This window comes from Ambystoma mexicanum, chromosome 6q (genome assembly GCF_040938575.1).
Source record: "Ambystoma mexicanum isolate Mex_15411 chromosome 6q, UKY_AmexF1_1, whole genome shotgun sequence".
NCBI lineage: Eukaryota > Metazoa > Chordata > Amphibia > Caudata > Ambystomatidae > Ambystoma > Ambystoma mexicanum.
This window is the reverse complement of record NC_090937.1, coordinates 1209922821-1209946557: the sequence shown is the minus strand read 5'-3', so window position 1 is coordinate 1209946557 and position 23737 is coordinate 1209922821.

The window sequence follows — 23737 nt, the reverse complement described above, 5'->3', positions numbered from 1 at the left end:
TATCCTTGGTGGACGTGACACCCCACGGCCAAATCTGTAGGTTGTCTCCCCAAACCCTTTGGGGGATTGCAGTGGTTTAGCCTTTTTCCTTTGTCCCAAGGTCAGTGCACCCACACTTGTGAGGTACCATTCGGAATATGACACCTGTGGGAATGCAGGAAGGTAGGACATGTGGTGTTGGCAGCGTGTTTCGGTGAGTCGGCGGTGGGAAATGCCTGAAAATTGTGTTTCTTTGACAAATTTCAGATTTTGCCAGGGATTGTGGGTAATACATTCTGGGGCGATTCCTGTAATTCAGACCTCTGTGGGTTCCGACAGGTGTCTTCTTTTAGGAAATGCTTGGGATTCTCTGTTTTCCTTGGTAGCTTCAACACCCCATGCCCAAATCTGTAGTTTGTCCACAAGAGCAAAATCCCACAAAATTGCTCTGCCGAAGGACTTGGGGTAACCAGTGGTTTAGCTTTTTCCCTTTGCGCCCAGTTAGGTGCACCCACACATGTGAGGTACCGTTGTCATCGGGACACCTGTTGGAACGGGGGAAGGTAAGACATGTGTTATTGGCGAATGTGTTTTTGTGGGTTGACGGTGGGAAATGTCTGACAATTGTTTTTTTCCCAAATTTTGGACTTTGCTGGGGATTGTGGGTAATACATTCTGCAGTGATTCGTGCAAGTCAGACCTCTGTGGATTTCCACGGTGGTCTTCTTTTATGAAATGTATGGGGTTCCCTGTTTTCCTTGGTGGCTGCGACACCCCAAGCCTAAATCTGTAGTGTATAGACAGGAGGGGTCTGATCAGTACTCCTGCCCTCTATATGGCAGAATAGAAGCACAGAGCACCCCAGCCAAGATTCTCTATTGTTGGTAGCAATGGACAAGCAATCAAGGCTTAGCTCTCAGGAGGTGATGCAGGCTCGTTCTTAAGAACAGTGTAGTGCCCAAGCCCCCACAAAGGAATGTTCACCCACTATGTTAGTGATAACACAGTTCTTTATATAAATAAGGTTCAAGTTATATACACACACACTAACACACTTTGTTCTCTGGCAATACTATAATGATACATATGTACAGTATCTATGTGGTACAACAGTTAACTCTTTATTCCATTACAATTCACCAACTGCTGACAGTTTCAATGGCATACAAATCAAATACTAAAGTGAATCAACAATAGACATAATATGGAAGACAAGTTGGGTTACACAACTGGCAGAATACTGGGTCCCTACCCCTAGATACAGTTCTGTGTGAGGATATCCCCATCTGGGCAACCTGTAAATAAATTGTATCAACAAGCCTAGTCTATATATTGTTTAATATAGTCTTAGTTCCTTCTAAAAAGTTTCTACTACCCCCACGTACCTGGTTTAGCAGAGTCCGTCGACGGATCACAGACAGATCTTTCTTGAGTGAACTCCATTTAAGGCAGGAGCCACGTATCGTTGAGATCCCTCGAAGAAAAGGGTGAATGATGTTGAGTAGGCAGCATTTGTTCTTGCAGTGCTCGTTGACAATCAGTTGTGGACGTCCTGCGAAAATGTCAATGAAGAACGAAGGCCCAGCAAGGGCGTCGGGTCATCAGCGTTTGTTGTCGGCAATTGGGACTCGACCACGGCTGGCTTTCAGATCTTCAGCATCGTTTTTGTGGACTTCAGGTGGCGGGAAACCTACTCAGTGACGTTCTCCTTCGGTACAAAGCGGTCAACGTGATGAGCAAGGGAGTCGTTGATTTCAAAGTGCCTTAGGCAATGGAGCGTTGCGGCTCCGGTCGATGAGGTTACATCGGTCCCCTGAACCTCAGTCGACAGTGAGGGTCATTGACTGCCTCAGCGTCCTTTCGCTTCACCTCAGATTCCTTTGTGGGCCCCGTCTCCGGTCGGCAGCCTTTCGTTGAGTGACTTCCAGGAAGCCTTGGTGAAGGTTAGCTGTTGCATGTTGTTCCCTCAAAGCTCAGGAAAAGGTCTCCTAGCCAGGTCCTCTCTTGGATCAGCCCCCAAAGGCACGACAGCTTTCAGATTGCATTGAAGGAAAACAGCAAAGCCTTCTTCTTCCAGCTGGGCTTCAAGGTTGAGCATCAAGTTTCAACTTCAGCTTCTAACAACTCCAGTAAGTGAGAGGTCCCCAGAAATACTGTTCTGTCTCTCATTCACACTGCTGAGCCAGGCTCATGCAGCCAATCATTCAGAAGGGCATTCAGCAGGCAGACAGCCAATCAGGCTCACAGTGCGTTCAGGCCATTCTTCTCCATCCAGACATTCACAACAAGGAATGTCGATTGGGACAAGCAGCCAGTCATTCAGCAATCCACACTGCATTCATATCAGTTTCTGGCCGGGCTGTCTCATGCATTGTGTCAAAAATAAGAAACCGGACACCCATAACATGAAATGTATATTGGTCACACAATCCATTCACTCAGGTCCCACCCCAAGGGCGTACCCACAACATACAGTCATTGGGAAGGCTCTAGCTAGTCTGGCCTGGACTTCCCCACAATATCATATATGGAACTTCTACCCAACAGCCAGTGAGGGGAAGGGACAGAGACAAGGCTTTCCAAGACTTTGGGAAAACAAGGTAACAGATAATCGAAACTAAGAGGCCACAGGGGCCATTGTTTCTCCTATCAGGAATTAAGTGATTCTAATTGCAGGGCCTGAGTATCCCAAAATGGAGGATACTCAAAGCACCTGTCAAGTTCAGCATGGAGCTGACACCAGCCCAAACCCTGCTCTATGGGCCACACACAGGTGCCCACAAACATACTCTAGGGGTACAGGGTTATACCCCACCCATGGGTGCCATAAGGGTATCCCAAGGGTCTCGTCACCACATCCAAAAAGAGGAAGAGCTGCACTGCCAGGAGTCCCACATGGACTCCTGTGCAGAAAACAACACATAACACACATGAAAAAGGAATAGAGGACAAGGACATGGATGCCTTGTCCCTCCAATGCATTTCCAGCATCACAGTGACATTCTTTGTTTGTGGTGCATCTGACTTCAGTAAGATTCCATTCCCATATCCTGAACCAGGATTCCTCCCCGATTTTGGGTACCCAGTTCACGTTCCCAACTCTTCATGTATGTCAGGCGCTTAAGAGGGTCATAACATTCTAGGAGGTTGTAGAGTCCTGAAATTCTGCCTTTACAGTGATCAGCTAACATTGTTAGCTCCAGAGCATTGATGGCCCTAGTGCCCCTCTGTTTTGTCAACAGGTGGCGCATAGTGTGGTGTAACTGAGCATATCTGAATCATTCCCCTTCTGATAGTGAGAATGATCATTTGCATTCTTCAAAGGTAAGTGAGGACCCTTCTCAGAAAAGATACGTTCCTGTAAGCCACTCGCAGTCCAGACGGTGAAGGCCCTGTACTGCACCACGGGAGAGAATGTAGGGTTGCAAACAGTGATAATGGACCTGGACCCAAGGGAGTGATCCATCTATTAGTAGCTGTGTTCCAACATCTGAGAGTATGAGATGTGGAGGAAAGGAGTGAACGCCCTGTTGAATGTTTTCCACTTGGTAAGAGTATGAGCTTTTCCCCCACTCTTGCCCATGTTTTGCCATGTGTATTTAATCTGTTTTTGTGATTGTGGACTCTGGAGTACACCACTTCAGTAGCCCCCTTCTTTTGAGTGTTACACAGCACCTTCAGTGCAGTAACACAGGGTTGTCTTTTAGACTTCCCAACGACTCCATTTCTGGGGCTGACTACTGTCCCTCAGAAAAGGGTAAAGTTCCCATTAACTTTACCTAATCATTTAACCACAGATCCAGTACACCCCATCTTACATGGAGTACTGGAAAGGGTTACTCCTTAGCCTTTTTATCTGTACCTCCTAGAGCCTTGTTTTGCTCTTTTAACCTTTAGACTTGGCTGGTGGCAGTGGTATCTACCCTAACTTTTCTACCGCGTTTATACTATATAAACGTGGTACTGTTTTAGGCTATTATATTAGCCTCGAACATAAACCCGCTTGACCAAATACTCTTTCTTTTGGCTCTGGTCGGGTTTATCACCATTTCTTTTTGTTAAAGTCCTTCTTGTGTTTTACTTTGCGTGGCAAACCAGGTTTGCCTCCTTTGTTCACTGTGTTTTGGTGGGCTTCTGCCAAGAAGCCCTCCTCTAGGTGCCTGGGTGTCTAGGTGGGCTGAATGTGAGGGAGGGGTGTAGTCACCCCCTGCACAGGCTATCCTAGGAAACCCAAGTCGCACTTTGCCATGATTTGCTGAGGTGGTTGTCTGGGCTGGGCAACCCCCCTGCTGCGTGATTGACAGCCAGGCGGTGTGAATGGGGGATTTTCGCATAAAAGGTAGGACTCTTGGGCTGGAAGTCAGAGTCGCCTCTGGAACTACAAAGAACCAAAGAGAAGCGGAGAAGAAGGCGGCTGCTGCAACTACCGCGTCCCGGTGAAGCCCTGCTGCAGTCCTGAGCTATCTACCCTTCGACGACCAGAGAATATCCAGCCCGCTTCTTCTTCCCTTGAGACTGGTGGGGTCAACCAGCTCATCTTCCACAGCCAGAGGATCCTCTTCGTGGTTAAAATCGCTGCACACTGCTGTAGTGGTCCGGATAGCCACCTGAAGAGCCTCTCCTGTTTTAAAGGAGCGCACCTTTTATTCACCGTCGCTGCTGCTGGCTTCATCCCTGTGTGGTGCAGACCCCTCCAGATGTCTACTTTCTCGTCCCCACGACCGAAGCTCCAGGAACCGTGGGTCTGCAGGAAACTACCAGGAACAACTGCCGTGGCACTAGCTTCTCCCTTGAATAAGGTACTGTGTTCTGCTTTGAGGAACGAGGGTGAATCCCTTTTCTCCTCTCCCAAGGCTTGTCTTAATCTTCCCTCCTTCTTATAACTTTTGCTTCCTCAGTTGATGATATTCAAGTACTCCTGGCAACGTTGAATCTTGAACTGTCCGACTGTGTGATCCTCGACAACAGGAACTCGGTTCCACTTGACACTGGCTCCGGCCGAGTGACTCTTTCATTTCTGTCAACAAGTGTTCTCTGATTCTGTCTGCCCTGACAAAAGTATTGCCTATGATTTTTGCCCCCAATTCTCTCTAGTTAACTCAGGTGCTAAATGTGTTTTTGCCCCGGTAACCTTTCTTGCCGCGGATACGCTTATCTTTAGTAAGACCGAACTGTCATTACTGTCAAAAAGTGATCGCATATGTATTCCCGTTAACGTCTTTTGTTTCACAACACTAGTCCGTTAAAACATAGGGCACTTACTTTGAATTATTATACTGTGCCAAGTGAATTGGTTGTGTGTAGTGCATTTTACGTGTGGTTTTGAATTTATAGAAGTGTTGTGTTTTATAACAGATGGTTTAAAAATAAATGTACTTATATTTTTTTACCTGAAACTTTGAGTCAGTGTTTGCTTGAGTCACAGTAATTGTGGTCCCTTTGTGTAATCTCTGCTACTGCTCATATACTCTTGAGATAGGCCTGGCTGCTCCGCTACTGCTACCACTTTAACATAGTAGTACAGGCTTGTACCAAAGGTAAACTTGTATTACCACTTGTAGTCTTAATTGTGTGTAGTGGTCCCTAAGGGCACTGCACCGGATTCTGCCTAACATTGACCCCTGGGATGATAAGACAAATGGTAGTTGTCTCAGTGAGAGCTGGGATCTGGATTACTCCATTTTACCCAGATATGAGACTCCCAGTCTGTACCCATGAAAAGATATGTGAACTGTGAGCGGCCAGATAGTACCGATAGACATCCAGAACCCATAAACCACCCGTGTCTTCACGTCTGAGAAGAACTTTATTTGCTATTCTGGGTTGACAGTCTTGCCAGATAAATGCAAAGATTTTCCCCTGAAGCGAGTGTAGTTTGTGTAGTGGCACCTGTGTCGGGATGTTGGAATTGAAATAATATTATACCTCCTATCGCAGTAAATTGAATGTGTATGGGCCTACGCCAAGTTGTCTAAAATATCATGTGAATAGACTCTGCGGCAAGGTCTTGACCTTAACGAAAAGTAATGTAAGTCGCCATTTTGGATTTAGCCGCCATTTTAGGTCCTCTTGTAAATGTGGAAGTCACCCTGAACATCAAAATGGAGGCTAAATGACATTCTGAGTGAGATTCTGCCCGTTGTGACCTCTGCACACACGAATAATTTATATGCCTGCAGGCCACTTGTCGGGGTCGCGAACTGAGACCTTGTCCTATTGCTGACCTATGTATAAATGAACAACTGTATCAGCAAAACTGATCAAAACGCATCAATTATAGGATTGACCTGGCAAGGAACTCTAGGCCTGATCCTAAGAATGGTTAACCCGTGAGAGGGTTGGCCAAAGGCTGGACAAAACATATAAAAGACCCAAATATTCCAATGTACGGTCTCTCTACTAATGCATCGAACCCTCGTTGAAGTTTGTTACGTTACTCTGAGAGCCGAATAGCTATCCGTTTGTCAATTGACTTTGGTAACTGTTGTAGCTTTTAAATAAAGCACTTGTATGTTCTTTGTAACCTGTGTTTGTGTGTTTCCTTTGGGGTTCCCAGCCTCATAGCAATTTTTATGTTTTCACAGGGAGAGCAGCAAAGTGATATAAGAGCATCGGGATGATGGTCATTTTGATTGCTGTAACCCGACCCAACCATGAGATTGTGTGTTTGTTCCAGCGTTTAAGGTCGGCTTGTACCTGAGCGAGGAGGTAATTTGCAATTTTGTGTAGTGTTTTAATTTTGCTCAAAATGTTTATCCCCAAAAATTCAATCCAGTTCCTTTAACATTTTATAGGGCAGATCTCTGCAAGACTGATGTATTCATCTGCCGGCATCGCCTGAACCAGCCCTTGAAATTTGGAGTAATTGACCTTGGATATGGAGACTGTTCTGAAAGCCGCTAGTTCCTCCATCAAGGCGATCGCTGTGGCAGGAGCATCTCTTGCCGTGGCCAAAACATCATCGATGTAGATAGAGATTATTGTGCCCCCGTTGATGGCATGGCATGCCCTTAATGCCGGATTGTTGCAGACCCATATCATAAGTGGCTCCATTGCTCCATGGAGACAGCGAACAGGAGAGGGGAAAGGGGGCAGCCCTGGCATGTCCCTCTGTAAACAGGGATGAGGGGGTGGTGCTGCCATTGAATGAAACTTGAGTGGAGGGCGAGGAGTAAATAGCAAGCAGGGATTACCAGAATCTACAGACTAGGCCTGCTTGTCAGAGAACTGCACTTATGTAGGACCAATCGAGGTGAACGAAAGCCTTGTCATCATTGAGGGCCATGAACTCAGCGGCGAGAGCCAACGAGTCAGCCACCTCGACCAGGTCCAGGTCCTTCCTGAAGTTATCATGGGTGGAACGTCAGGCTATAAAGCCTGTCTGACCTGGATGGACTGGTTTAGGAAGAACCTTAATCAGATTAGTAGCCAAGAATTTTGAATATATTTTCGCATTGTTGTTTATCAGGGAAATTGGACGATAGGAGTGTAACGAGTAATGGTCTTTCTTGGTTTTCAAGAGTAGAATGATGGTGGTTTCCAGCATGGAGGGCATAAGGAACCCCACATCTGTGAATTTGTGAAAGAGCTGGGTTAAGTGTGGGGCTAGGATATCACTGTAGTGTTTGTAAAATTTGGCATTGAACCTGTTTGGCCCCCGTGTGGTGTTTTTAAGAGAGTTAATGGCTGTGACCACGTCGACCATCTGAATGGGCTGTTCAAATAGCATTGTCTCCTCTGGCTGAAGAGGGGGGGAAACGACTGGGTGGAAGTAGTCCGCTAAAATAACCCTACCTGGGGGGTGGGGAGTAGCAGAGATGGATTCAGCAAAGTACTCATGAACCCAAGCCAATTTGTTATGGTCTGCCAAGAGAAGTGAGCCACCTCTATCCCGCATGGCCTGAATATTATTCTGGGTTTTGTACTTTGCTAACTTGTGGACCAGCATCTTGTTGGCCTTGGTGCCTCTAGTGTAATAGTACTGCTTAACTTTCAGGAGAGTCTGGGCTGTTCTCTCTGCTAGAGGGGCCTCCTGTTTGGCTTTATCAATTTTTAGGTGACGCCATGCCTTAAGGGAACACATGACTTTGTCTGTAGCCTCCCTAGATTTCACCTCCCCATCTAATTTCTCCCTCAAACATGCTCTCTCTTTAGTTTAAGACGAGGTTAGGATCATGATCAGTCCCCTAACCACTGCCTTCATAACGTCCCAGGCCGTCTGGAAGGCCATCCCCTCGGGGAGGTTGGTCTCAAGGTATGTTAGGATTGGTGTTTTAAGCTACCTGGCGGAAGCTCAAGTCCTTAAGGATTGGGTTATCCAGCCTCCGGGTCTTACAGGGTGTGTAGGGGGTCCTGAACAGCAAGGGACAGCGACACCGGGGCATGATCTGAGAGAGTGACTACATGAATTGTGGAGCCCATGATACTAGGGACCAGAGAGGAGGAGGCGAGAAGTGTGTCTATCCGCGAATTGCACGTGTGTACGTGTGTACGTGTGTACGTGTGAGAAGTGGGTGAAGTCCCTGTGGGCCGAATTACTGTATCTCCATATGTCAACCCGATTTAGATCCTGGAGAACCTTCATGATGGCTAACAAATTCCAAAAATCCCCACTAGAGGCAGGCAGAGTCTTATCAATATTAAGATCAGGAGCCAAGTTAAAATCCCCCAGTAAGAAAGGAGGCCTTCACGAAGGTCTGAAGTTGGCCAAGGAGATTATGAAGGAAAAAATCTTGCTTATCATTATGGGCATAAACTGAAACAAAGGTGAACACATTCCCCATGAATAAACCCTTGTTCCCAGTGTATCTCCCATGTGGATCCCTAAGGACTCCCAATTTGACAAAGGGAGTAACCCAGTCTAACAGAATCACCACACCTCGTCTTTTCACTTCGCTAGAGGCAAAGAAGACTAGAGCAAAAAGATAATGATCAAATCTCCCCTCATCTCCCCTCAGGAGGTGGGTCTCTTGGAGAAAAGTGACTGCAGGGGCAAGATCTAACAACTTAGTAATCACTGACTTGCGTTTGACTGTAGAATTCAAGCCCTGGACATTCCATGTGAAAATGCACAGTGAACAATCTCAAGTGGGTCTATCTGATCCCGACTGTTAGGCATAAACCTGTGCAGTTCCCTTTGGGAACACTGCAAAAGATTTAGGACTACAGGTGTTAGCAGTAAACCCACTTGGTAGCAGTCTCTACCACCCAGATTTACCTGGTAGCTGTGGCTGAGCAGTCAGACTTCCCTCAAGAAGAGTTAGGCAGTATGCAAAGTATACACGATAGGCACTCAGACACAATAGCACAAGCAAACACTGACCAGAGCTTTGGTATCAAAGTATATAATTATTTATTTAAAAACACACTGTTTGAAACACTCCAGCACTCTTATTGTAAAACACTCTAAACACCATTACTATTATGATATATACAACCCTTATTCCTTATCAGACAAGTCTTAGTTAACACCACTTATTTCCAGACAGAGGTGCGCGCTAAACTATAGATGGCACTCCAATAAGTTCATGAAGAAGGGAGGGAAAAAGACAGAATATGTAAAGATAAACCACTCTAAGATTTAGGAACACTTTTAGCAAGGCAGAAGAGCAAAGGTCACTTGTGAGCCAAAGTCCATAGGCTGGGCCCACTCTTAGAGAGAGCAGAGCACAAATGCGCCCAAGATCACACAGTTACACTAGGCTTTGAAAGTCTTGCAGAGAGTTCGAAAAAGAGTTTAGAGAGGCTCAGAAAAGTTTAGCCAGGGTGTCCCAGGCTAACCCAGGTTTGAAAGCCAGAGGCTAAATCTACCCCGTACAGTTGGTGGCAAGGGAAGCCAGGTGGAACACGGTACCTTAAGTGGGAAGGATCCTCCAGCGGTGGCAGTTGTTCCTGGCAGCGGGTGCAAGTCTCGGCGTCATCCAGAGGTAGAGAAGATCTCGACTTGGAGGAAAGATGAAGGTCGTTGCACTGCCAGGGAAGAAACCAGCCACAGAGTTTTCTGGTTAAAGGTATTACAATTTATTTCGCGGTCGTGGTAAAACATGGTATTCCGGTTGCCGGGGTGCTTGGCACAGGCAAGGCAGCCACGACATGTGTCGGGGAGGCAAAAAGACGGTGAAACTGGTTATCCCCACCAGTCAAAGGAAGAAGACTCTCCGGCGGCAGATCTCCTCTGTCGTTGGGAAAAGTGGTGAGACGGTTCAGCAGGGCTCCACCGGTGGTGTCGTCGTAGCAGGTCGGCTCAGCTTCTCCCTCGTCGGATTCTTAGGTCCTGTGGCGACTTCTGAAGTTCCAGTCCCCAAAGCCCTGCTTTTATGCAGAAAACCCCCATTCACTCAGCCTAGCTGTCACTCAAACATGCTAAGTGGTGAGCCGGCCGGCTCACCACTTGGGCCAATCAGGACGGAGTGCGACTTGAGTTGCCTAGGCAACTCAGTCCAGGGTGCCTAAATCCCCCTCCACCCCTCCTAAGTACCCCAGACAGAGTGGCACCACTTTGGAGGGCTTCTGTGGAGAAGCCCGCCAAAAAGTGGAACAAAGGGCTCGACTTGGGTTGGAGTCACAGAAGAGAACACAAACGTCATTTTAGAACCGAGTTTTGGCAAACACCAACCGGAGAATTAATAAAAAATTAATAAACCGGCGGTATGTTCGAGGCTATCGTAATTAAATAAATAAAGATAGTAGCCTTGAACAATGGGAAAATCCCATAGAGAAATATTTGCGGTTAAATATAAAAAGTAGTATCCACTGCCACCCGCCAAAACTCGATCAGGGGGGACGGAGATGTGCCCCCTCGACTAACAGACCCCAGGGCAATCGAATTGCCCCAGCCAGTACGTCCCCAATATGATGGTTTGTACTGGTTCTGTTCAGAATTCAAGACTAGTAAAGTCAATGGTGACTTTACATGCCCTGGGAGACAGTAGTCAGTTCCAGGGTATGAAGTCTATACTGGGGGGTCACTATGACACCCCTGTGTTACTGCACTGAGGGTGCTGTGTAACACACATCACAAAAACACATGAAGCCCTATGTAGACCCCATAGCCCATTAAACACATCTAAAGTTAAAGGAACACACTCAAATCATGTCCAAGAGTGAGGGTAAAAGAGTCTCACTCTTGGCAGGAGAAAAAAATAAACCCCAAAAATCCAGCAAAGCTGCTGGGGGACTCACTAGGTCAGGAAATTCAGCCTAAACAGAGAATTCTCCCTAACACTCGCCCCTCCCAGACTAAGGGACAGGAGGGTTTAATCCACTCCTGGATGAACCACATACCTCTATTCGATGACATACATCCTAGAGAGTCCATTTGATGGTGACACCTTGACCTATGTTCTATGGCCCAATCAAATGTTTTCCTTTGTAAGCTTGTAAGTGATATTCAATCAACACTACAGCCAAGTCAATGCCTAGTCTGGGATGCTGAGGAAAACCCTTATTAATGTATTTTTATGTCTAGTTCAGTACTCTGGATGACCACCCTTGTATAACACCCCCCTCTTAGAATCCCCCTGACCCCATTGAGCCAAGAAGTAGGTTTACTTTGCAAATTAAAAGGTTTATTTGAGAATTTAAACAATATATATATATATCACACTTTATAATAAATTAATATCTGATAGTACACTTAGACATATGATGTTGATCAACAATGGGTAATCTGGCACTAGCACACTTATTTACAATCAATGAGGAGTTAGTATAGGGTGGATAAAGTAGCAAAAATACTTTTATGATTTCAAGGGAAAAGCAATGAGGAATAAAATGCAGTACAGAAATACTTGATATGATTTTAGCAAAAGATAAGATAATCACTTTTTCTCTGGCAATTCACCCCCCTCCCCTATGCGATGTAAGAAATGGAAGGAGATGGAAAGAGGAGCACACAGTTCTCAGGAATGCAAGCAAATACAATACGAAATTCAGTTCCCCCCCAGCAAGCTTAGAGGAAACAAGTAGGAGTTGAAACACAGGCCCAAAATGCTTTTTAAATGTGATGGCAATGGATGGGAAAATGTGACAACTGATTTTAATTCCCTCTAGAGATTCAGGGTGAGTGGGAGATGCGTGTTGGTATTAGTTCAGGCTCACTTTAGTAATGCTCTATGAGTTATTACCAAGTTGCAAACGGATTTTAACAAAAGAAAGAATGGAGCTGCTATTTTGACAAGTGGAGAAATTGAGCCAAAATCGCAAATCGCGGTAAATTTCGCGAGTGCGTAAATCGTGATTGCGGAAATACGGTTCCAGAGATATGGACGATTAAATAAAGGTAGTTTTTCGGATTTAAAGTAAACTCAAAATGACAGGTGACAGCTTGCAGCTGCAGAATTGACAGGTGACAGTTGTGCAGCTTTAAAAATGACAGATGACACGATTTCTAGGAGGCAGTTCTACTTAGGGTAAAATAGTTTGGATTAGATCATTTTAACTAAGAGATTGGTTCTGCACAGTTCTGCTAGGTACTCACAATATAAATTTGAACTAGGCCTCGTCACGGATCTGGTCAACACGTCCGGCTGCGGTTCTGTCTGCTCGGCGGGTCAATCAGGCACCGGTTCTGCTCACAGCGATCTGGGCCAGCTCTGCTCTGCTGGTCTAGCCTCTCTGGATTCAGCGGCCTCTGGTTCTGGATACTGCTCTGCTTTCCGGTCCGGATCAAGTGGATTCTGGATGTAACACTGCTTTCTGGGTACTGGCAAGAGTTCTTGGCAAAAGAATTCAGACAGCTCGCCCGGCTGTGGAATAGTTTGCAAATGATTTTGAGGCCTGCTGACAAAAATACTTTTGCTTGCAGTGGGCCTTCTTGGTTCAAGGTTCTGTAGTCTCTGTTTAGCTTGGAAGTCTAAGGGCCTCATTACGACCCTGGCGGAAAGGGGTTTGCGGCAGCGTTAGCTGCGCCAACCCTTTTCCGCCAATTACGAGTTCCCTTTCCGCCATGGCGGTTTTTACACCTGCTTTTAGCAGGTGTAAAAAACCATGGCGGTAAGGGAACTTGGTGTTAATTACGCCACCGTAATTTACGGTGGCGTAATTAACGCCTTCCCCACTCCCATTATGCCCTATGGGGCAAAAATGGGAATGGGGAAGGGTAAATGGGGATTGGGGATTTACCGCCCCGCCAAGGTCGGAATGGGGCGGTAAATCCCCTTACCGCCATGGCGTAAACGTAGTTTGCGCCATGGCGGTAAAGTCACGGCCCTGGCGGTAACTTACCGCCAGGGTCGTATTGAGGCCCTAAGTGTTGGATCTCTGGATGTGAAGTCGTCGGTCAGCATGCTCCGCAGCAAATGGAATTGAATGTCTCTACCTGTCCCAGCAGTCTCTTTTTATGTGTTTTGAAAATGGGTGTGTGCCTGGGCCTAGCTAAGCCTGCCCCTCTCTACTTGTCATTGGCCCAATTCTCCCCTCTCCCATGATTGGGGGAAGGAAATGGATTGTCATCATGATGAGGTCTGTTTATGGGTCAGAGGATCCTCCCCTGATCAGTTTGCCCATAAATCTATATTTGATTCAAATACATCTTTCCCAGATACACAATTTGTTGAAATTACATGTACACATTATATATTCCTTATGGTCCATGCTTGTCCGCCTCTGATCTTCCTGGGGGCTTGCATTAAAAAATGACAACATTTTGCGCTTTTTAACTGGTTTTGCAATATCGGACATTCACCCAAAATTACACACATGTGCGCAAGGAGTAGGGACATTAATTGATGAAGTGTCAGATTTTTAACATGCAGACATTTGGAGTAAGACCCTATTTTCCGCTAGCAACCCCCCAGAATACACCACAGGGTCCTAACGCCTCTCAAAATGTTCACAGAAAAATCACAAAAATAATGATATTACTTATATAATTCTGACAAGTCCGCACTATGAGTTATCTATCTTTTTAAAATTGTGCCCTGGTCAAAAAGGGGTGTGGCTTCCCACATCACAGGGTGGAATAACTGGTTTATCCACTTCCCCCAAGTCAGCTTGTTCACAAAGGCACAGCTGCCCCCCAGTTTCTCCCAAGAGGAAGCTATTTTACGACGCCCCCAATATAACATTTGCCTGAGTCCAGGACAGGCCTTTGTTCAACTCCCTGTAGTCCCCAGCTGCTCTACCCCTAATCTAATCAGAGAGGTGTTAACTCCTTTTGACCAGGGGCAGAGTGGCTGAACATCCAGTTTCAACTCCTGTTGGGGGTAGTTGTCAGGCAGAATTCAGTTTCATTAAGCCAGGTTTCAGCTAAATGTCACTTTTTGTTCCCAGTTTTCTACATTCAAATCAAACTGACAATGTTTACCTATACATTAAATAATTACTTCCTTCAAGTCATTTCAGAATATAGTTTTACATTGTATCCACCTCTTAGCAAGTCTTTCCTTGGTCTGGTTTTGTTTCATTTGTTCAGTTTTACACAAAAGTCTGGTGGTTTTAAAACGCCAGCTTTCTGATAGTGGTGAGTACTGGTAATGCAACTATTTTTGGGATTAAGAAAATGAATTCCCCATAGTTCTGAGTTGCCTTTTTTTGGCAATCAGCATTGCCATTCCCAATGGTTTCAGGCTACTGTGTGTGTAGCCCAATGGTGGTTTTAGGCAGTGCCCTCCTGTGCTCACAACATAGGCAAAAATGGGTGGCAGCCTATTCTTCATGTTTTCCCTGTGCACTCTCTGGGGAGTTCTGGCCATCATGATGTTTTCCATGCCGGTACTGCACAGTTTTATGGTAGGGCTTGTTTGCATGGGTAAAAACATCCCACAAGCCCCCCCTCTTGTGATGGCCATTCTGTCCTTTCGCTGATGGAACTCGCAAGATCTGGGATGTTTGCCTCCTCTTCTTCCAATTCCATGGATGGCACAGTTCAGCATCTTTTCCTCCCTCCAGTCGATCAATCAGTTCTCCTTGCTGGTCCTGATGGGAGGATTGGGCGGTACACCGGGCCCCTCGGGTCTCTGCTCCCGGTCCCCGGTCGTCCTCCTTGGTCAATCTCCATGGTTTAATCTCTCCTAGGATGATAAAGCAAAGCGGCAATACCTATTCATAGACATTTCTTCACCACTATTAATGGTGTGGCGAACATATACATTTTATGAATCAGAAGATATGAACATATACATTTTCTTTTTTAAATTAGGAGACAAGAATATATATATATATATATAAGGATCACAGAATTTTATATGCTATATGTGGAATATTTTAGGGTTGGAACTGAATTACTCTGGAGCGGCCCCCTCTGGGATTCCAGTGGATTCCTCCAGTTGTTGTAGAGTGTGCCTGGGATGGCAACACTTTAGCTGATTTATATGTACCCACTTGTCTTCCCCTTCCGCCAGACTGCCTTTGGGGATGCAGATCTTACAGGCAACAGGGGAGATCTTGTCTATAATTTCAAACGGTCCCTTCCATGTAGGCAAGAATTTTCGCTGTTTGGCCTGGTTCCTTCGGAAATTGTATAGATAGACCCGATCACCCACCTTATATTCCTTTCGGGTAGTTTTTAAATCATAGTGGGTCTTCATGCTCTCGGCTGATCTTTCTAGATTCCGCTGAGCATAGGCAAAAGCATGCTGAAGGTGTTTCCTTAAATTCTCCACATACTCATGAGTTGTGGAGGCATTTATCAACGTTTGCTCTTGGGTTCTGTAGAGCAAATGCTGGGGAAGCACCATCTTGCATCCAGTCATCAACTCAAATGGTGACATTTTGGTTGCAGATGAAGGGGTAGATCTGATGGCCATCAGGACCAGAGGTAGTCGGATATCCCAACTTGGCCTAGAATCTGCCACAAACTTTTTTAATATGCTCACAATGGTTCGGTTGTATCTCTCTACTGCCCCAGAAGAAGCTGGCCGGTAAGCAATATGTAGCTTTCTTTTGACCCCCAGTATCTCCCACATCTTTGTCATTACTTCACTGGTGAAGTGGCTACCTCTGTCTGACTCATTCCTTTGAGGTAGATCAAAACGGGAAAAGATGTGGTTAATCATCAGGGCAGCTGCTGTTTCTGCCTTGCAGTTTGGTGCTGGGAGACATTCCACCCACTTGGTAAACAAGCATGTAACGGTCAACATGTACTTGTTTCCTCTAGACAAGCGAATCACAGGGCCTACAAAGTCGATTTGCAAATCTGACCATGGCAGTGTCATCCCCCTCTTTTGGAGAGGCGCACGGTGTGTGAGGGATGATGGCTGAAATTGTGCACACACAAGACACCCCTTCAAGTATTGGTCGAGGTCCTGCCCCATGTGTGGCCAGTATGCAACCTCTCTTAAGATTTCCAATGTTGTGTGAAACCCCCTATGACCGGCGGTGGCCGCATCATGGGCGTGACTTAACATCAGGCTTTGGAATGAGGTAGGAACCACCCACTGATCGTGGCCAGCTTGGGATTTCCTTACCAACAAACCGTCTTGGATTCAGAACATTTTTGGACATTTCATCAACACTCTAAGGGCCTCTTTCCCTATGTAATCTCTGTCCGTCAGGGGAAAGTTCTCAGGGTCCTCAAGGTGTTGGTAAAACTTACCAATGATTGGATCCCCCTTCTGAGCTGTAATCAAATCAGCATCAGGGGTCTCCTTGCTCCATTGTGCAGTTGAAAGATCATTGTGAGCATTTGTCTGGGACCTAGTGATAGCAGTGACCTGGATTTCCCCCAACAGGGACTCTATTTCTATTAGATCCCCTTCGATGGCCCCGGTTTTGGCCAGTCATTTCCAGTTTTCCAGTTTTGTCTGGTCCCTCTACTTTGGAATGACACTTGATCTTTTTCCAGTAGATGGTCATCCCATTCGATGTGACCAGATCATCAATGTTTTGATTTAACTTCCCATGTTTCAAGGGTTTGTTATTAGCACATAACATGCCTCTGGTTTTCCAGTTAACCAGGTGCTCTACGAACCCGTTCCGTACATAATCCGAATCGGTGATTATGACCAGTTCGTGGAGTTGATGTTGGACAGCAGTGAGGATGGCCTGATGCACAGCCATCAACTCTGCCACCTGACTACTTCGGGGACCAATTTTGTATCCAGCGGAGGGTTCTGGAAACTCCTTCACCCAGGCATTCCCTACGCCGGCCACCAGTTCTTTCTCCCCGTTGTTGTCAACATGGTACGAGCATCCATCCACATAGACAGTGGGCATTCCCTCACACTTGTCTTCTTCAAAGACTTTGTGTGGGGTATTAAGGTATGCCTCCATGTTGTCCTTGATTTTTAGACTTTCGTCCTCAAGACAGTTTTCTCTGGCACAATCATGCAAGTCAGCCAGACCTTGCGCGAGGGGACTCTTCTTGTTTAGGCCATATCTGACCTCCACAGGAAAGCCTTGCATTGACAGAATCCAGGAAGTAATTCGGGAATTACTCACATTTCCGGGCCGGATTCTGTCACTTTGGAGATGTTGCAGAGGCTGGTGTGGAGTCTCCACTATGATGTGTTCCCCCTGGATAAACGGCCGGTAATTCTTCAATGCCCACACCGTTGCCAGGAGTGCCTTCTCACAATCGTTGAATTTTTCCTCCACAGAGGATAAAGTTTTGCTCGCATAGGAGATTACTTTATTGACCTTGTCATGCTTTTGGTATAATACTGCCGTCAAGCACGTATTAGAGAACCCCGTCTCCAGGAAGAACTCCTTGTTTCTGACAGGGTAAGCTAGGCAAGGCGCTTGTGAGAGGCTTCTTTTGAGTTGTCTTACCACCTCGGATTGTTCTGGACCCCATTCCCACTTGACCCCCCCCTTCAAGAGATGAATCAGGGGTCTAGTGATCTCTGCGTAGCCTTCAATGAACTTTCTGCTCTAATTAGTCAGTCCAAGGAGGCTCCTTAGTTCCCGCAGAGTTGTGGGGTCTTTCAGTTTCTGGAGTGCTTCCACTTTCTTTTCTTGGGGACAGAGACCCTGAGGAGTAATCTCATGCCCCAAGAAATTAACACAGGTTCTACACCACTGTGCTTTCTGAAAGGAAAGTTTTGCTCCGGCGCCCTCAACTGTGTCAGAACATAAAGGATCTCCGCTATGTGTTCCTCCACAGATGAACTTTTGATGAGGACATCATCTATATAAGCCAGGTTACCCCTCGCACCCAGGTCGGGCATGGCCTTATGTAGGAAAATGTTGAATTAATTGCCGGAGTTGAGGTATCCGAAGGGAGTCCGGGTCCATGTGTACTGCTGGCCCCCAAAGGTAAAAGCCAGTTTGTATTGGTCCTCCCTACTGAAAGGCATGGTCCAGTATCCATTGGTCAGTTCTATTGCTGTGAATACCTGTGACCCCTGAATCTGGGCCAGCCCTTGGTCAATGTAGGGCAGAGGCCATTGGGAAGTATGGACCCGTTTGTTGAGCTCCCTAAGGTCGGCGCAGAGTCTCCACTGGCCGTTTGGCTTCAATATTCCCAGCACCGGATTATTGAAAGTGCTGTGGACTGGACGGATTATTCCCCGGGACTCAAGGTTCTTAATTATTTCAGTAAGGGACTCCATGGATGCGAGAGGCAAGCAATATTGCTTCACAAACACTGAAGTAATTTCAGGGTCCGTGGGAATTGTTGTGGTGTGGATGTCGGTGCGACCACAGTCATATGAGTCTACCGCAAAGAGATCTTGGAAATCCAAGAAAACTTGTTTCAACTTTTGCTTCTGTTCCAGAGTCACACAGGCATAAGCTAGGTTGACTCTCTCTTCCACTATCTGCCTGAAGCCTGGAAAGACTTCTGGTTTGGCTATCTCAGCGGCCTCCTCCAGCTGGGTGGAGAAGTCCCTGGTCAGAGTGCTGATTTGGACTGGAGGCTTCAGGTGGGAAAGGCAGTCCTCATGGACCTGGAAAATCACCTCATCCCTCCTGAAGTCACAAGTCACATCTTCCTTACCATAAGGGCCAGAAGTGTACACCAGGAAGTTCCCCCCATGCCGGGTGAAAATCCTGTCTGGTGTTGTATTGTCCTCACTGACACTGTCAAAACAGTCCTTGGGGATTGGTCCTAACAGTTCATTTCCTAAATCATTGGAGAAATGTCGGTCATCAATCGCCATTCCAATAATGGTGCCTGCGGCTAGAGTAATACTCTTTAAGTCGCTGTTATCCACCTCTATTTGAAAGGTGTCATGTTCTATGTTGACTAATGGTGTTGGGTTTACCGCTAACCCTTGCTGTTGGAGAGAAGCATTTAGATGAATATAAGCATCAGGGTTTTTCAATTTGTGTCCTCTTTTAACTTTCACTTCCAGGGAGAATTGTCGGGTCCTTTCTGGGATGGTGACTTCCTCTTTAATCTGAATTTCAACTGCATAAGGTAGCAATTGAGCTGACCTAAATGCTTTTTCTGAATCATCAAAGCCCATGGGATTATCCTCTAATCGTGACCAAGCTTTGAAGTTTATTAGGTCCAAACTAATGGCAAAGCGATTGAGAATGTCACTGCCTAAGTAAAAGGCGGCAGTGACGTCTCGCACGACCCAACAATTATGGACTATGCTCTTGTTGCCAATGGAGATTTTGGGCATACACCTGCTTGGCAGGAGATGTTTGGAATTAGGTGCTTCCAGGTCCATTTCCCATTTGTCTATCAGTTTGAATGTGGGAATGGCTGGATCTTTTGGGAGTTGGCGGAACATGGCTTCGCTGATGAACCTCTTACCGTTGTTCACACACACTCGAGCGAGAACAGAGTCCTTCCCATCATTTAACTGAACAGGGATGAACAACTGCTCTCCAATTTGCTGAATATCAGCCAGGCTCTGAGCTGATTTCACATCTTTCTGGACTATAGGAGTGGGAGTTTCTGATTGTGGATTAGTAAAGAATTTCAGGGTGTTTCCTTCCAGTGTGGAATACCACCTTAAACTGGAAGGAAGGTTGATTTTCAGAAATAGAGAGGACCCCCCATCACCAGTCTGTTGTCCTACTGCTATTACTGTCACGTCTGGAGTTTGGTTGTTCTGGAAGTGAAATTCTACTTGGTCAGATTTTTGTTCAACCATGTGGCAGGTGCCGTTTAAACTAACATGGTTGACACTCTGTTTTAATTTTAATGGTTGACTAGTCTGGGTCCAGAGGACCTTGTTTACACAATCTATTAGGGGTGACAACCTTCTCAGGAGGTCATTCCCTAGTAAACAAGGGGTGCCCTCTGGAGTCACTACTATGACCGGGTGTTTCACCTTGTGTCGCCCAATTCTGATGTCCAAATCTGCAGTCCCCTCGACAGGAATTTCCTTCCCGTCAAAGTTCTGCAGGTGTCCTGGAAGAGAGGTGAGAGGAATACGGTAATTCTCCCCCCTTCCTGTAATTAGTTCCTCAAAGGCCATTTTGGACAGAAGGGTAGCTTGGGATCCAGTGTCCACCAGTGCCAAAATTGTACCCTGCCCCTGTACTTGTACCGGGGCATAGTATCTTCCCTCCTTCTCCTCAAGGGGGCACAGATAATGCACATTTTTGGACAACTGATGGGCTAACTTTCTGATTTTGGACATTGCTAGCGAAGAGATTTGGGCAGAATTCTGTGGAGAGCCTTGGGAATCTGAAAGAAAAAGTTGGCAACTGGAGATCAGAGCCATTGTGGGTTCCCCTGGTTCCGGTTCTGGGCCGCCCCGCCCTTTTTGGAGGCAGTCATCAGGATGGGTTTGACCCTTGGGATTTTGGTATTGTCGGTTCTGGGATGAGATGATGGGCGGCGGTAGCTCAGTCTCCACATCTCCCCAGTCTGAACTGGCATCCCTTGGGACCCATTTTTCCTTGGGAGGAGTTCCCCCATCTCTGAAGGAGAAGATCCTTTTCCCAGGATCTTCTGAGGATCCCTCTCCCTCAAATTGGAAGACCTGTACCTCCTCCACAAAGTGGGTCTGTTTGGGTCCTTTGTTTCTCCTACCCCCCCTCTGCTCCTTGGGAGGCAGGCATTCAGGGGTAGGAGATTTTGTTTCCGGTTCCTGGTTTTCCAGGGGCTGTTTACAAGTTGGGAAGGAAGCTTCCTCCAAGGCTTTACACCCCCCTTCCACTTGTGCCTCCTCCCTGGGAACCGGTGGGTTATCGGGGTGCTGCCCCGTCATTGTTCTGGAGCACCAGGTCCAGAGTGTGGGGCATTCTGCGGTGGCATGCTCATCTGAGGGTTCTGTTGAGCCCTCAGTATGTGACCCAGATCTCGTGCCATATTTTGGACCTGGCACTCAAGTTGTGAAACCCGCTCAGGCTGATACGGGGCTCTATTTTCTCCCATGGGCTGATCCCGGGAAGGGTAGCTATCCCTTCTCTGGTAGTAACCCTGGTTGGGAAGATTTTGGTACCCCTCCACCCTTGGCCTCCCATCTACCGGATTAGGTTGTCTGGGCTCAGGGAATTGGAGAAAGAAGGATGGATGATTTTGGGGCTGGAAATTGGGTGGATACCTGGGGAAAAAGTTCTGACCAGGATTTGGAGAATTTCTGCCCTCCTGTGGGAAGTTGGGAGGGAAGTTCCCTGGGTTAGGTGCTTGGCTGGATCCCCCCCCTTGGGCTGGAGGAGTCCACACATAACCCAGGATTGGTCGGTTTCCCTTGTAGCGGGGACTTACATAGTCAGGGGACTGGGGGACCCCATTTGTGGGACTACCTCCTCGACTCCCTGTCTGTGACTGGCCCGAGGGCCTTCTGGGCTGTGAATTATTTGGTGCAGGCAGGTTTTTAGGTCCCCCCATCTCCAAATCTAAAACGGGGGCAACCTTTACCTCTGCCACCTTAGCAGCAGCAGGGGTGCTGTTGGTTTTGGGGTTTTTCGGCGCATTATTTTTATTTTCGATGGGCTTCTGCACCTCATAGATCCGGGTAGCCTGTTCAATGACCCAGTCTAAAGATCTTTTCTCATGAAAATCTCTCACGAGCTGGGTCATTATGTATTTGGGTAAGGCATGGAAAAACGTATTGATAAATTCTCTGCTATCCGTGCGTACCCTTCTGGTGGTCTGCGCAAAAGCACGCTTTAATTCTTGCACAAACTCTTGTGGGGCCTGATCCTCCCCACATTGCAAATTGTAGGCTGCCTTGCGAGCCTCTTGAGGATTTCTGTGCACAGAAAAATGTTTTAAGATGGCCGCCCTGTATGTGGACCACCTTGAATGGTTTTGATCCTACAGCCCCGCAAAGAAACTGGAGTATTCTGGTGAGAAGGTCCACTTTACATATTGAATACAGCTTTGGCTGTCCTTCAAATGGAAAGTCTCCATCATTTGCTCATAGAGCTCCAAGTGTTCCCAAACAGAATACTTGGCGTTCTTATGATAAGGCGTGATGACACTCCTTATTGCCTTTATTTGTTTCAATGGGTCCTTAAGCAAGGCCCTTTTTGCCTTATTGGCCTTTTTGGTTCGGGTAACCCTGGTCCATTCATCCTCTGACTCAGAAGCGCTGCTCCCAGAGGTGCCCGTCTGATCTTCCAGGTTTTCCCGGATTCTGCGAGCCTGGGAATGGCTGGCAGAATGTGGGGACCTGGTCTCCTGTTTCCTGTAATGCTCAGAGGAGTCTTCAGACCACTCCTTGCTGCCAGGATTTGATGGGTACCCCCCCCACTGACCTAACTCGGCAGAGGTTTTCAGGATGCCCTTAATGGGCCTACTCTCCTGGGGTTCCCCACTAAATTGCACTGTGCTTGGGTGCCCATACCCGGATGCCCGCCCATCCATTCCTGGGAGGTACTGGCCTATGAGCCCCATACTTCTAGCTGGATAGTAATCTGCCATCCCCGTGGCCCTGGGCTCATGTGCGCGAGGGGACATGGGGGTGGCAGAGTCCAGGGACTGGGAGAGATGAAGGCCTCTGGTACTAGGGCTCCTGAGGTTATGCTCAGGAGTTTCTCTTTCCCAGCGAACCTCATCTCTATCCGCCCCTGTTCCCTGTTGCAATGCAAGAGCCTGTGCTTTCAGTTCCTCAGTTAAGGCCTTACTAGACTCTATCAGTCTCTCCTGCATCGCTACCTGTTGCTGGAGCCTAACATTGTGCTGACAGAGAGCCTCATTTTCTCTCTGTGCCTCCTGATTGGTCCTGGAGTACTGGGCCAGTCCTTGCTGCAGGAGGGTTACCTCCTGAGCTGTGTCCCTATTGGCCTGCTCCTTTCTTGGCAGAACATCCTCCACCCTCCTGGTGTGCTCTAACAAGTTCTGGTGTTCTTTTTGGAGGTCACCCAGTCCCTGGAGGGCCAGGTGATTTTCTTCCATTTTCCTTTTTAAGTGGCAGACTTCCTGGCCTAAGGTATCCCTTTCCTGACTAAGAGCCTGCATCTGTGCCGCCAGGTTGTCCCTTTGCCTTTGGAAGGCACCAGCTTTCTGGCGCTCCTGGTCAAACTCTGCCTGGGTATCCAGGTCTTTCAAAATCAGTTTATTGCTCTCTGCCTTCTCCCTATGTAGGTGGCTTTGCAGGGTGACTACCTGCTCGGCACATACCCTATTGAAATCTAATTGTTGCTCCAGCTTTTTCTGGCTCTGCAGTAGGGAGTCCAAACCTTCTTGGTACTCCTTCTGCAAGGCCAGAAATTTGGTATCCTGGTCTGCCTTTTCCTGTTGCAGCACATCCATATCCTCCTTTATTTTAGTGATGTACTGTCTGCTGTCCTTTCCTGACTCCTGGCTCCTGAGCAGCCTCTGCTCAGAAGAGTCCAGATCAGATTGGGCCTTCTCTAACGCCATCTGTTGCCTATTTGCCAGATCTTGGCCTTCAGCACATTTGGCCTGCATGGCTCCCATATATAGATACAAATATGCCGCTATCCAGGCAATCTTATTATGTTC